This window comes from Paroedura picta, chromosome 10 (genome assembly GCF_049243985.1).
Source record: "Paroedura picta isolate Pp20150507F chromosome 10, Ppicta_v3.0, whole genome shotgun sequence".
Taxonomy (NCBI): Eukaryota; Metazoa; Chordata; class Lepidosauria; order Squamata; family Gekkonidae; genus Paroedura; species Paroedura picta.
Genome location: NC_135378.1, coordinates 39,022,368 through 39,035,481, shown reverse-complemented (window position 1 = coordinate 39,035,481; position 13,114 = coordinate 39,022,368). Strand labels below are relative to the sequence as shown.

The 13,114-nt window shown below is 42.5% G+C and overlaps 1 protein-coding gene across 22 annotated transcripts in view; it reads left to right on the top strand.

Moving 5' to 3' along the window:
• The window catches only part of TENM3 (teneurin transmembrane protein 3), a 1,688,047-nt gene that overhangs the window by 318,928 nt on the left and 1,356,005 nt on the right, over window positions 1-13,114 (top strand). For all 22 annotated transcript variants that reach the window (XM_077302333.1, XM_077302335.1, XM_077302356.1 and 19 more), the window contains exon 2: window positions 223-276. The gene's annotated coding sequence lies outside the window, so the exon portion shown is untranslated. The remainder of the gene's footprint in view (window positions 1-222; window positions 277-13,114) is intronic.

Here is a 13,114-nt window from a genome sequence, read left to right as displayed (position 1 = left end):
CATTTCTGAGCTCTTGCTAAGACACTCTTTGTATTAAGACATAATTCTCATCAGCCCTGCTTTTGTTGTTCTTAATTCATGAAATGAAACTAAAATGGGGATATTATGGTTGTTATATTTCTTATTTATGGAGATGAAAATATTCTTATTAGTTATGGCAATTCAGAGTTTATTGTATTTTAAATTAATGTATTCCTGTTTTTTTTTGTGACTTTTTAACAGGCAATAACTTCAAGCTGGCATTGTGAATACAGATTCTGCTACAAGCAAATACCAGTAAGTGTTTGTGTTTGCTATAATTTTCTTTAAAAAGATGTTATCTCATATTTGTGGCTACATTATTATTTTAATGAATTTTTAAAAGCCACTATGACTATCTTGCTATGGTCCACGTGTCATTATCTGTTTATAAAGGCTTTCTTCGGAAATCTAATGGAATAGTTTTAAGATCATTAATTGATAAGAAAAGGGATATACTGTAGATTTTATGGAGCCTTTTTAATTTAAAGAATCTGTGCTGTGCAATTTTTGTTTTCTTTTGTTTGGTTATCAAAATAAAATATGGAAAATATTAAGATGCTTTCAAATATAAATATTGTTATTGTTCTTGTAATGGAATTGGTGAGGGTATCAGCTTTGGGAAAAATGGATTTCAGTCTTGGCTGTAAGATAAGAAACGTTGTTATTAATTCATTAGTTACTAAGGTAAGACAGAAAAAAATGACTAAAATCTTTCTGAGTGATCATAATTATTTGTAGTGAAATATCTACTGTTGAAATAACAGTGACAGAGGGCACATTCCTGCTTTTAGGCAAAAGTGCTTACAAGTCTCTGGGAAAATCAATGGAACAGCAATAAGCTGCTGTTCTTTCATCCTCAGGACCAAGAAAGAAGCTAAAGAAGATTACTTATCTTCTTATGAACTGCAACATTATTAAATCTGTTGCCTGAGACAATGTAACCCTTAGTGAATTTGCATATACTTTGATATCTTCCCTTTATTTTTATCTGTTATTTATATGATTTAGCTTCCCTAAATTGTATTATGATAAACAACTCACATAAGATCATATGACAAGCCAAAAAGGAATGTTGTTAATGGATGACTCCCCCTCACCCTATTACCTAGAAGATATGAAATGTGGCCATGACCTGGATAGCCTAGGTGAGCCTGATCTTGTCAAACCATGATCAGTATCTTGGTGAGAGAACACCAAGGAATATCAGAGTTGCTAGACAAGGGATGCAGTGGCAAACCACCTCTGAATGTCTTTTTCCTTGAAATCTTATGATGTTACCATAAGTTGGATGCCCCTTGGGGGGGTGGAGGGGGAGGGAGGGAGGGAGAGGTACCACCACTGTAGAGATGCTAATGAACCATCTACATTTTATAAGTGAATATAATAACAAAACTGAAATGTCTAATTTGCTTTGCACATCTACATCATCTTGTACATTTTCACTCCCACAAGATACGCTCGTTGAATATGTAAGCAGAATTCACTTCAGTGCAAAAGATATCTTTTAGGATGCTTTGAGCTGATCTTGTGTTGAGCAGGGGGTTGGACTAGATGGCCTGTATGGCCCCTTCCAACTCTATGATTCTATGATTTTATATCTGTACTGCAATATGTATATGCTACTGCAATATAACCAGTGCTGGGTTTATCACTCTGTGCTGTGTTTTGCTAACCAAGTTGCCTGTGTGTTCTGCTAAACACATAAGAGATAGTGTAAATAAATTTCTTCCTCCTACAAACTGAAGCTAAAAAAATCAAGAACTGAATGAGTTGGAGTTCTCCTCAATCCCTTATCACATTATCTTAAACTTTTTCAGAAAATATGGAATTCTTCAAAGAAATCCAAAGTAAAAAAAATAATACTTTAATTGGAAATGATATTCAACAGTTGTATAATCTCTAAATAAAAAAAAACATAGATTAGCAATTTAGTTCAATTGAGTTTAGTGTTAGTGAGCGTTATTAGCACGGATCTTCATTGCCAGCTGGATTGAGGTAGGTCAGTTTGGTATAGTGGTTAGCAGTGCGGACTTCTAATCTGGCATGTGGGTTCGATTCTGCATTCCCCCACATGCAGCCAGCTGGGTGACCTTGGGTGTGCTACGTCACTGGTAAAATGGTTCTGACTGAGCAGTGATATCAGGGCTCTCTCAGCCTCACCCACCTCACAGGGTGTCTGTTGTGAGGAGAGGAAAAGGAAGGCGACTATAAGCCATTTTGAGCCTCCTTTGGGTAGAGAAAAGTGGCATATAAGAACCAACTCTTCTTCTTCTTCAGTGCTGCTTTTGTTGTTAGACCTTACAGCAGCATTCGTTGTGATTGATCATGAGCTTCTTGCTCATCGTATCACTGGAATATGGGGAAAGCCCTGCAATGGCTGAATACCTTTCTCCCAGTTTGCAGACAGAGGGGATAAGCAATCAGGCTGCTGTCAATGCTGTTGTGGAGTTCTGTATGGTGAGGTGCTATCCCCCATGATATTTACAGTATGCATACAGCCTCTTGCCCAGCTGGTCAGGGGATTTGGACTTGGGTATCATCAGTATGCTAATGGCAATTCTACCTCTTGATAGATGGCCATCTAGACTCACCCCACGAAAAAGTCGCTGGTTGTTTGGAAACAGAGCCATCTGAAACTGAACCCCCACCAAGACCAGAGATTCTGTGGTTGGGAAGGAAGGGACCAGGAGAGGAAGTGTCACTCCCCTGCCTAGATAGTGTGCAACTGGTAACTGCACAAATCACAAGGAATTGGGGTGTGATTTTTGATGCCTCCTTATCTATGGAGGCTCAAATCACTAAAGTAGCACAGGTGTTCTACCACCTATGCCAAGCTAGGCTCCTAGTGCCCTACCTGGTCCTAGAACACCTTGCTTCAGTGATCCACATGACAGTCACCTACAAGTTAGATTATTGTAATTTACTGTACGTGAGCCAGCCTTTGTCTGTAGTCCAGAATGCAACAGCATGAATCCTCACTAGAACACCTTTGAGGACTGTACTCTGGCAGCTGCAGTGGCTTCTGGTTGAATTCCAGATCAGGTTCAAGGTATTGGTATTAATCTTCAATGCCATTTGCAGTCTGGACCTGATGTACCTGAAGGACTGCCTAACTGTTTATATCCCACAAAGAGCACTTTGCTCCACCAATACAAACAGTTTGATAATCCCTAGTGCAATAAATGTATGTTTGGTCTCAGTCAGGGCCTGGGCCTTCTACCGACCTGGTAGAATGCGATCCTGGAAGAGCTTGAGGAAATACTGAAGGGCCTGCAAAACAGGCATTTCATTGGGACCAATACATCACTGAACTTCATCAAATAGGGCCCTCCTTTGCACCTTTTCCCCACCCTGGACTTATCATTAATTAATTAATTATATCAATTAATTAATAAAAATTCCTAAAATCCCAATATCCCCCCACACACATGCCAGTCCTCATCATCCTGTCCCCACCCCACTCCCTGATTGCTATATTTCCAGGGACGCTGTTCCAGTTGGGCATTGGAGGAGTGGTAAGATCTTCTTTCTTCTTCCTGGCCTCAAGCAAATACCTGGAGGAAGGACAGGCCCTGTGGAACTTTAATAGCTACATATGGCCACTCAGTTCTACCAGGTGCTTATTCCACCAGGCAAGGGTGAGAACTGAAGAGGCCTTGCCCTTTGTTGAGGCCAGGCAAGCATTCTGCTGACCAGGGATCTCCAGCATATTAGTAATCACAAAGTGCAAGGCTCTGTATGGAACATAGGAAGTTAGTCTGTGAATAGTCTGATAGGTCATTATATTTGGCAGCTACAGTGAGCTGATTCATCATTTAAGGATTTAAGCCTTCTAGATTTAAATTGTTTTAAACATTTTTATTGTTTATTGAATTTAATTGTTTTATCGAATTGTTGTAAACTGCCCCAAGATGCCTATGCCGAGAGGGTCTGTCATAGAAATAGAATTATAAATAAATAAAATAATTTATAAGAATAGAATTAACAGCTAAACATTATGTGTATTTTTCCTCTGACTTTTCCTTTCAATTAGATGTCACATACCAGATAATAAATTATCCTTTATTTTAATAATTTAAAAGTTTGCAGTACAACTTTGTGAAATATCAACCAGAAATTTATGTTCTTACTCTTCTTTTAATTCTATATCCAGTTTGGAATTAATTTACTTTCTTCCTTTCATCATGGTCTTTGGCTGTCAAATATGATATGGCTTCCTACAGTTTTTGTTTTCATTTTTCCATGCTTACATTAATCCAGAATCAGTTGGAGAATGTTTACCCAATCTTATATTATTTTAGATTTATTTATAACAGTGTTGGGAACTGCAAAGCAGTATACAGGCAATAAAAATGAGAGGTCTTTAGCTTTGTGACAAGCTACATTAACTTTCCTTGCATTTTTCCTTCCTCATTCTAAACTGTCATTGTTGCCAGTGTATATGAGTCTCCTTTGCATCTTCTGGTTTGTTATCAAGACATGCCATTGCTTAAAAAAAACCCCTGATATTGTTGAATGCAAAGTTCTGTATAACTAGAGGACTTACATACACAAACACAATTTTATCTGGTAAAGTATATGTATTGTTATCTGATGGGAACTTTCTAATCTAAGAGATCAGTGAGGACATCAGCTGTCAATTCAGAATTGTCTCATCCCTCCAAAAAAATGAAAGTCAAAAGTGAAATATATACAGTAGTCTGCAGGATAAAGGTAAGAAAACAAATTCTTAAAATGCAAAGTAAACGAGGCATGAAAAGGTACTTGAAACCATTATATTTTCACTTGGATTAATTATTTTTGACAATCCAAATGTGCAGTGTGAAATAGGATAGTATGAGAGACAGAGATTGGCCCAAAGTTACCAAGATATAGCTTCTATATCACAGACTGGGGTCCATTCTGCACAACTTAAATGTAACCTAAGTCTTACCATTTAAGTTAACGTTCTGCATGATGTCGTAAACAAACCACAAAACTCCCACCAAACTCCAGCAACAATTGGAATTTTATAGCACTTAGGGGGAAATCCAGAAAAGTAAATTCCCCCGCAAAAAAACGATACACTTCTGAGCACAGGCTGCAACACATCAGCAAAAGACATGTGTGTTCTCAAAATAGCGGTAGAAAGAATGTCCCTCCTTAGCTCTCACCCCCCGAGCTTCCGGAGACACTATCGCCATTTTTTCCCCTTAAACTGGCGAAAGCAACGAATAAGCGAGGATTCTCTGGCTGAAGTCCCTCCACAAGCAATTCAGAAGTGCTTAACAGTAAAACAAAGCTCCCTTCTGCAATTGTCTTTAAAGTTCCCGAGTACAATACAGCCCCCTGTTCGACACTGCCCATAATTTCAGCCAGAAACTGCACCGATGGGGGGGGGGGGATTTCTTTTTATTTGAAGAGCATGTAAATGGTTAAGCGCCAACCCCTATGCCAGAGAAAAAGGTTATGAGACATCAAATAAACAAATACTCATTGCTACTGGTGTTTTCGGGTTAAAAACAACAGTTTTTTAAGGGAAAGGGGCTTTTCGGGAGCACGAACACAACAGTTCATTGGCTGTTCTGTTTGATTGACAGCCAAGGGCGGGAAGAAGCATGGAAAAATATTGCCTCCTTTGTTGCGATTCCAGCAAGACCGGAAACCTGTGGGGAATGAATAGACCACTACTGGGACTTCAATATTCCACTAGAATTGAAGGTGTGTGGAATGGTGTAATTCCACTATTAAATATAGCGTTTCTGCATACTGCAAACATTTAGCAACTTTGGTCATTGTGCGGAATGACCCTAGGAATTCCAAGCTGGATCTCCCAGATCCTAGTTTTTAAGTATGACTGTGGAATGTTGTGACTACAACAGTATCAGTTATTTCAGAGAGCCCTTTATGAAAGATCATGTGATAAAGCTCATATTGATCTATATACTAAGTTCCATGTATCCCCCATGTTGTATGTAAACTGCCCTGAGCTGTATGGAAGGGTGGATTAGAAATCAAATAAATAAATAAATATTTTTATTTCCATTTAAACTGGATTGGTTTGCTGTATTTCACTTTGAACATTCTGGCTGAACATTTCTTCAGTGCTTTCTGGACTGTACTCTTCTTCAGTAGTAATGAGGTAATGTAGAGATCTGGCTAAGTTGCCAGTGCCATCAGGATAAAGGTGACAACTCTGTCTTGCAATTCTAGTAGATTCGAGGGAGGTTGTAGAAATTGTGAACAGGTGCCTAGAATAGATGAAGGCTAACAAACTGAAACTTAATACTGACAAATCATGGGTGATATTTGTGGGGGAAAGGTCTGACCCACGAACTGAGATGTATCCTGTTCTGAATTAGTCTGCACTCTGTCTAAAGGAGCAGATTCATAGATTGGAGGTACAGCTGGACTCAGCTTTTGGATGAACATGTGACAGTAGTGGTCAGGTGTGCCTTTAATCAACTTCAGCTGCTTTGTTAGCTGTTGCCCTCCCCAGAAAGGAAGAGTCTTGTCACTGTAATGCATTCTATGGTAACATCTAGATTAGTTTATGGCAATCAGTTCCATGTGGGGTTGCCCTTTAAGATTGTCTGTAAGTTACAACTGGCACATAATGGAGCAGGCCAAATACTGAATGGAGTGGTATCTAGTATTGTTCTATCTACACATAGATGCCAATATCTACCTTTACATCTCCATATGTCATGAGGCTAGCATATGCAAAGGACCGCCTCTCTCATATATGAACCTTCCTGTCCACTCTGATGATCTTCAGAGGCCCTAGAGGGTTGGAAAGAGAGGGGCCCCAGTTATAAAAACTTGTCACTGAGCCTTTTCTTACTTCTAGGATATTTCAATTGTACCTCCATGGTCAAAAGGTTGAAAAATGCTGCCTTGGACAAAGGATCAGTAGACAAGAAAAAGAAATTTTCAAGCTGGCGATGGCAAAAACTTTATTCAAACAATAGAACGAGTTACAAATTGTGTATCATACTAGGCCACCATATTAATTCATAATGGAGTGTGAGGCACATGATTACAGCCATATAAGGCCCACACAACCCATCTTGAAATCCAGTTATGCCTTTGGACCAATTGTGATCAAGCCAGATTAGCTTGTGAAGCTAAACCCTGAATAAATGATCAAACAGTAAAACAGGACTGCCCATGCCAGAATTCCATGTGAGTGGTCAGAATATTGGCTGTTGCCCCTGATGAATAAGTAATCTTCATATTAATTGAGCAGCTCATCAATTCTGGGGAATGAGTTCAACCCCAAGAATAGTATCTCTGGCAATTCTCACTAATAAGCTTTTAACAAAATCTCAAAAGCAAAGAAATCAGGTTTAAGAGCAGTGGCTTCTAATCTAGTGAGCTGGGTTTGATTCCCTGCTCCTCCACATGCAGCCAGCTGAGACTCATCACAGTTCTGATAGTGCTGTTCTGACCAAGCAGTCCTGTCAGAACTCTTTCAGCTTCACCTACCTCACAGGGTGTCTGTTGTGGGGAGAGGAAGGGAAGGTGATTGTAAACTGTTTTGAGACTCTTTTGTGTAGTGAAAAGCAGGGTATAAACCCAATTCTTAATCTTACTCGAGAAATATACTGGAATGTACTGTTTGCATGAATATGGAACTAGTAAGTGTTTTTCTTCAATATTTTTATTTATTTACTTCATTTAGATCTCACCTTTTCTTCCCAGGTAGGACCCTAAATGGCTAACATGGTTTTCTTTTCTACCTCTTTATCCTTACCACAACCCGAGATGATATGACTGTTCCCAGGTCATCCAGTGACCTTCTGTGGCAAAACACATATTAGAATCTGGCTGTCAATGACACTCTAACTATTCCACCACACTGACTCGCTGTAGAATTATGTATTCACTAGGGGCAAAGCTAGAGCTTGGCAGTGGGAAGAGGAAGGGGAGGAGTTGTCCTGTCTGTAAGGGCATGGGGTTGAATGTGTGTGTTGTGTGGGAGGTTGTGGTGGTATGGTGGCAAATGAGGGCATGGATGTGGAGATATGGGTGTTAAGAAACAGTGGTGTGGAATATTCATTTAGTATGGGAGAGGACTGACCTTTGGAAATTGTGGCATAGTGGTTACAGATGAGCTTTCCAGAGCAATGTCTTCAGATATGTGAAGGGAAAATCAGACTGGAGACTCTTCTTTGTGGAAGATTACATGGCAACCAATTCCTCCCAGTTCTGCGTCATTTCCCTTCTTATGTGAATTAGGCCACAGACACCGAAATGCCCCTCTGCCCTAATACACACGGGGTAGTCACAGTACACAAGTGTCCACCCTGTTCCTTCTTCTCAATTTTTTCACTGTTGATAAAATGTTATGTGCCCACATGCTTCTTTCATGGTTGCTCCTTATAAGAAGAACTGATTTTTGTACCCTGTTGTTTACTACCCAAAGGAGTCTCAAAGTGGTTTACAAACACCTTTTCCATTCATCTCCAAACAATAGTCAACCTGTGAGTTATGTGGGGCTGTGAGAGGTCTGAGAGAACTGGGAATGGGCTGCAGTGACCCAGCAGGCCTCAGGTGTCTCAAAGCATTTTCCAATCATCTTCCTTTCCTCTCCACATAGCAGACACCCGATGAGGGAGGTGGGGTAGAGAGTCTCACAGGAAAGCTGGAAACCATAAGAGGAAGACTCTCTGTGCACAGCAGTCTTGACCTTAGTAAAGTTTTTTTTATACTGTTTTTTTATTTGCCAGGCCAAGGTTGGACAAATGTGTGTCAGTTCCCATTGAAAGACTTGAGGCCTACTGCACAAGGTTGTTGTGCAGATGAAACAGGAGACAAAAGAACCAGTTTCATCAGCAGGATCACGCTGTGCAGTGGCCTCAAATCTGCAGAGAGTTGCAAAGAAGAAACAAACATGGCTTGGCTGCATCCAACCCCCGGCCAGAGCAGTATTTTAAATGAGAAGGGGCTTTTCTGTGGCCTCCTTGTCAGCCAGCTGATTGGCAGAAGGGGAAAAGGAAGGCCCTCAGGCTCTCCTTGGAAATGCCTCCCTCCCCTCAGTCAGGGGCTGTTAAAGGCTCCTTCGCAGCAGTTCTGAAGGGGGGAGGGAGCACACTCTCCAGCCTCCTGCCAGCTCTGTCAGGGTTCTGAGGCAATTTACAGTTGGACATGACAGGACAGCCTTGGGGCGAAAAGGGCTGGTGCAGCCTGTCCAAGCCTCTGTTCTCATCCCCCTTGGCAGCCCTGCTGACCTCCTGTCCCTTCGGTGGTCAGGAGCAGACTGGCAGCCATGTCTCCAGATTGCCCTGGAACTTTGGTCTGTCCTACTGAGGGCCCAATCGGAAGGCTCTTCGCGCCTTCTGATTGGCTCCTCTGCTTGTCAGTCTGGGACCAAGGGGCCAATCCGGGAGTTTTGATCATGGACGAAGCCCACCCCAACACCTCTTACTGTTTTATTGAGAGGGAACAGATAGCTTGTGAAATACTTCCTTCTGAAACAACTGAGCCAAGTATACTAAGCCATCCTTGTCCCAAGAGACTTACAATAATCAAAGGCTGTATAATCATGTAAGGAATCCTCAGTTGGATTAATTGGTTTGTTTGGTGACTGTGCATATCACAGTGTGGTGCAATGAGATCATTAGTGTGTACTTTTAGAGGTTAATCTAATATTGATTATTGCAATAATCTGAAATTGTTGATCTAATGTGAACCAAACCAAAAAATGCTACAATATAATTGTTTCTACTTTCCTGTTTTATATGCACTTATTTTAAAATGTTGTTCTTAGGCCAGCATTGTTACAGGCTTAAAAATTTTGAATTTATATGGATAATGTAATTATTATGAATACATTATTAAAATTGTAATAATATTAATAATTATCATTTTATTGTGTGCATAATGAAATTTTAACTAATGTATTAATTTCACTTATTAACATTTCTATTATTCTGGCTTGCTCATTGTTAGCATAATTAACTTTGGTAATTGATTAACATGTTAATTGCCAGTTATAAGATAAGAAGAATGCAATTAACTGTAAATGAAAAGAGACCAATAAAATGCAAATGTTTAACTAGTACTGAAACTTTAACAGAAATTATCTCATTTCAGCCCTCTTATCCTTTGCACAATTAAGGATGTGGCTAACTAAGGATGTGGCTAACTAAAACAAACAAAGATGAAAAACAGTTAACATTATTTGTTATTGTATTTCTACCCTGCCCTTCCCCAAAGGTTCTGGGTGCTTAACAACGTATAAAGATACACACTTTAAAATTTCACAATTTAAATATAAGAATCTGAACTTTATATTCCTTAATGATTTCTAAAATATAGAAAAGACTGCTATCTGCCTAGTGCCATGTCTTTATCAAGGAGAAGAGGTAGGAACCATATATAAGAATATTCTTTCTCAGATGATGATTAATTGGATGAATTTGTGCAGGGAGGCCAGCTAGAATCCACATGTTCCTTAAGGCCTCAGCCATAGGCCTGGTAGAACAATTCTGTTTTACAGGTCCTGGTTGAGGGTAATGTAATTTCTTTGGGGTCACATATACTGAGTAGTTTTTTGTTTGTAGTGGGCATACAGAGAATGAAATATTATGCATGTTGTCACTTGTAGACTCTCATATTACCTACATAGTAGCCGAGATCCAGTTTGGTGTAGGGGTTAGGAGTGCAGACTGCTAATCTGGCATGACGAGTTCAATTCTGCACTCACCCACAAGCAGCCAGCTGGGTGACCTTGGGCTCGCCATGTTACTGATAAAACTGTTCTGACCAAGCAGTGATATCAGGGCTCTCTCAGACTCATCCACCTCACAGGGTATCTGTTGTGGGGAGAGGCAAGGGAAAGCGACTGTAAGCCGCTTTGAGCCTCCTTCGGATGGAGAAAAGTGGCATATAAGAACCAACTATTCTTCTTTTTCTTCTTCTTCCTCTTCTTCTTTGATTTAGCTACAAGTGGCACTCCAGGGACAAGTGGCCAATAGGGAGGTGGCGAAGCGCGCCACCCCATTGGCTACTTGGCCCATCCTTGGAACACCGTGCTGCCGACTTGCCAGTCCTCCCAGGCAGCCATCCTTACCGCTGCGCTCTCCACGCAGTGAGTCCTGTTCACCTGGAAAAGAGCAGGGCCGCCGCTTGAGTCACGCTCCTGCTCTTTTCCCGCCACCTTTGGACTTTGGGCATGGACCAGGATGGCTGCCAGGGAGGAGGGTCACCCCACGCAGCTGCGCCCAGGGAAAGCAACAGGGATGCCACGTCAAAGACGCGGAGGCCCTGCTGCTTTCCCCTCAGCCCAGCAACAGCCCTTGCCCACCCTGGGGACTCGCCAGTACCCCCGATGTGCCTCCCCAGCTGCCTCCACCCCCGCCAACGACCATGAATACCCACCCCGACCCAACCCGTCCCTTCTCCAAGCCCCTACTTACGCCTTCCTCCTTTACCACACGCTCGCTCCACTCTCCGCTGCTGCTGTGACCGGGCTGCCAAGGCTGCGCCGCGTCCTCCGTGAGCACGCATGCGTGGAGTTCTGTGCATGCGTCCCTGCGCCCGACATCGACCCGTGACCACCTGCCAAGCCTGACCAGGCCATGAGCTGCACTGGCCCAGCAAAGCGGCCGGATCTCCTCCATGGGGCGAAGATGCTGCCCCACACTCATGCGCACAGTCCCATCCTGGGACGCTTGTGTGCATACATCTGCCCTGCCGCCATTGCCGCCCCACCCAGCCGCATCCACAAGCCTCCCCAGACCAAGCCCGCCGACCCTGGCTGACTTTGAGCCCCGCCAGCACCACCTACATGCTCCCGGACCTCCACATCCCCTACCAGCTCGCACGCGCCACCCCAGCTGGCCTCAGGTTAGTGCAGCCTTGCCAAGGCGGGTGGGCCCCCACAGCAACTGCCCGGATCCATGCCACTCCTCTGCCCATTTTTATAAATGGGCTTTTCATCTAGTATAATAATAAAAGATCATAAAATACCATCCCCCATATCCTCAAAAAAACACGCTCCATGGTGATAACAATTCCTCAAAGTTTCCAGTCCTGCATCCAGTATAGGTTCTCATCAAGATTGGGGGTATAACGGGTGTACATCACCAGCATCCCAGGTCCAGTCTACTTGGTTTGGGAGCCCAAGGGGGGGGGAGACCCACTGTCAAACCCCAGGATTCCCAGACCAGCCTTAACAAAAACGCCTGGCAAAAGAGCTCCGTTTTGAAAGCTCTGCAGAACCTAGAGAGTTCTGTCAGGGCCTGTAGCTCTTGTGGGAGCTCAGTCCACCAGGTAGGAGCCAGGACTGAAAAAGCCCTGGCCCTGGGCCTGGCCCTGTTTAAGTCCAGGTGCACCTCCTGGGGGCCTGGGACCATCAGCAAATTCATAATCAGAGCGGAGCGCACTGCGGGGAGGCATAAGGAGGTAGGCAGGTAGGGCCCAAGCCACATATAGCCTTAAAGGTCAAAACCAAGACCTTGAACTTGGATCTGATAGCAAACTGGCAACGAATGAAGCTGCCTCAGCAAAGGTTGGACACGGGTCCACCAAGGTGACTTAGTAAAGGACCCATGCAGCCATATTCTGTACCAGTTGCATTTTTCAGGTCAAGGACAAGGGTAGGCCTGTGTAAAGTGAGTTGCAGAAGTCTAGCCTGGAAATGACTGTTGCATGGATCATAGTGGCCAGGTGTTCCGAGGATAGGTAGGGTGCTAGTAGCCATGCTTATTTATTTATTTGTTTGTTTATTTATTATTTATTTGTTTATATTTTTATACCACCATTCCCTAGGGCTCTGGGTGGTTTACATAAAACATTTTGAAACGTTTACATGGAACAGTATCTATAACAACAATAACATACCAATTAGAACTAAGCAGTATTTCGACAACAATGACTTTGACATTCTCTTGACACTCCCTTCGTAGGTTCCACCTCTCAGTCTGGCAGGGGGGGAGCTGTAGATGTTATGGGTCAGTTGGCCTCAAGCATTCAGGAAACCCTTCCAGGGCTGACAAGAAAACCCAGGATTTCTCAAAACCCTGGTTGAGAAAGCCTGCCTTAAATGCTAGAGAACCACAGCTCCCCCTAGGATACAAGTGGATTAAACTGTTATTTCAGCAATATT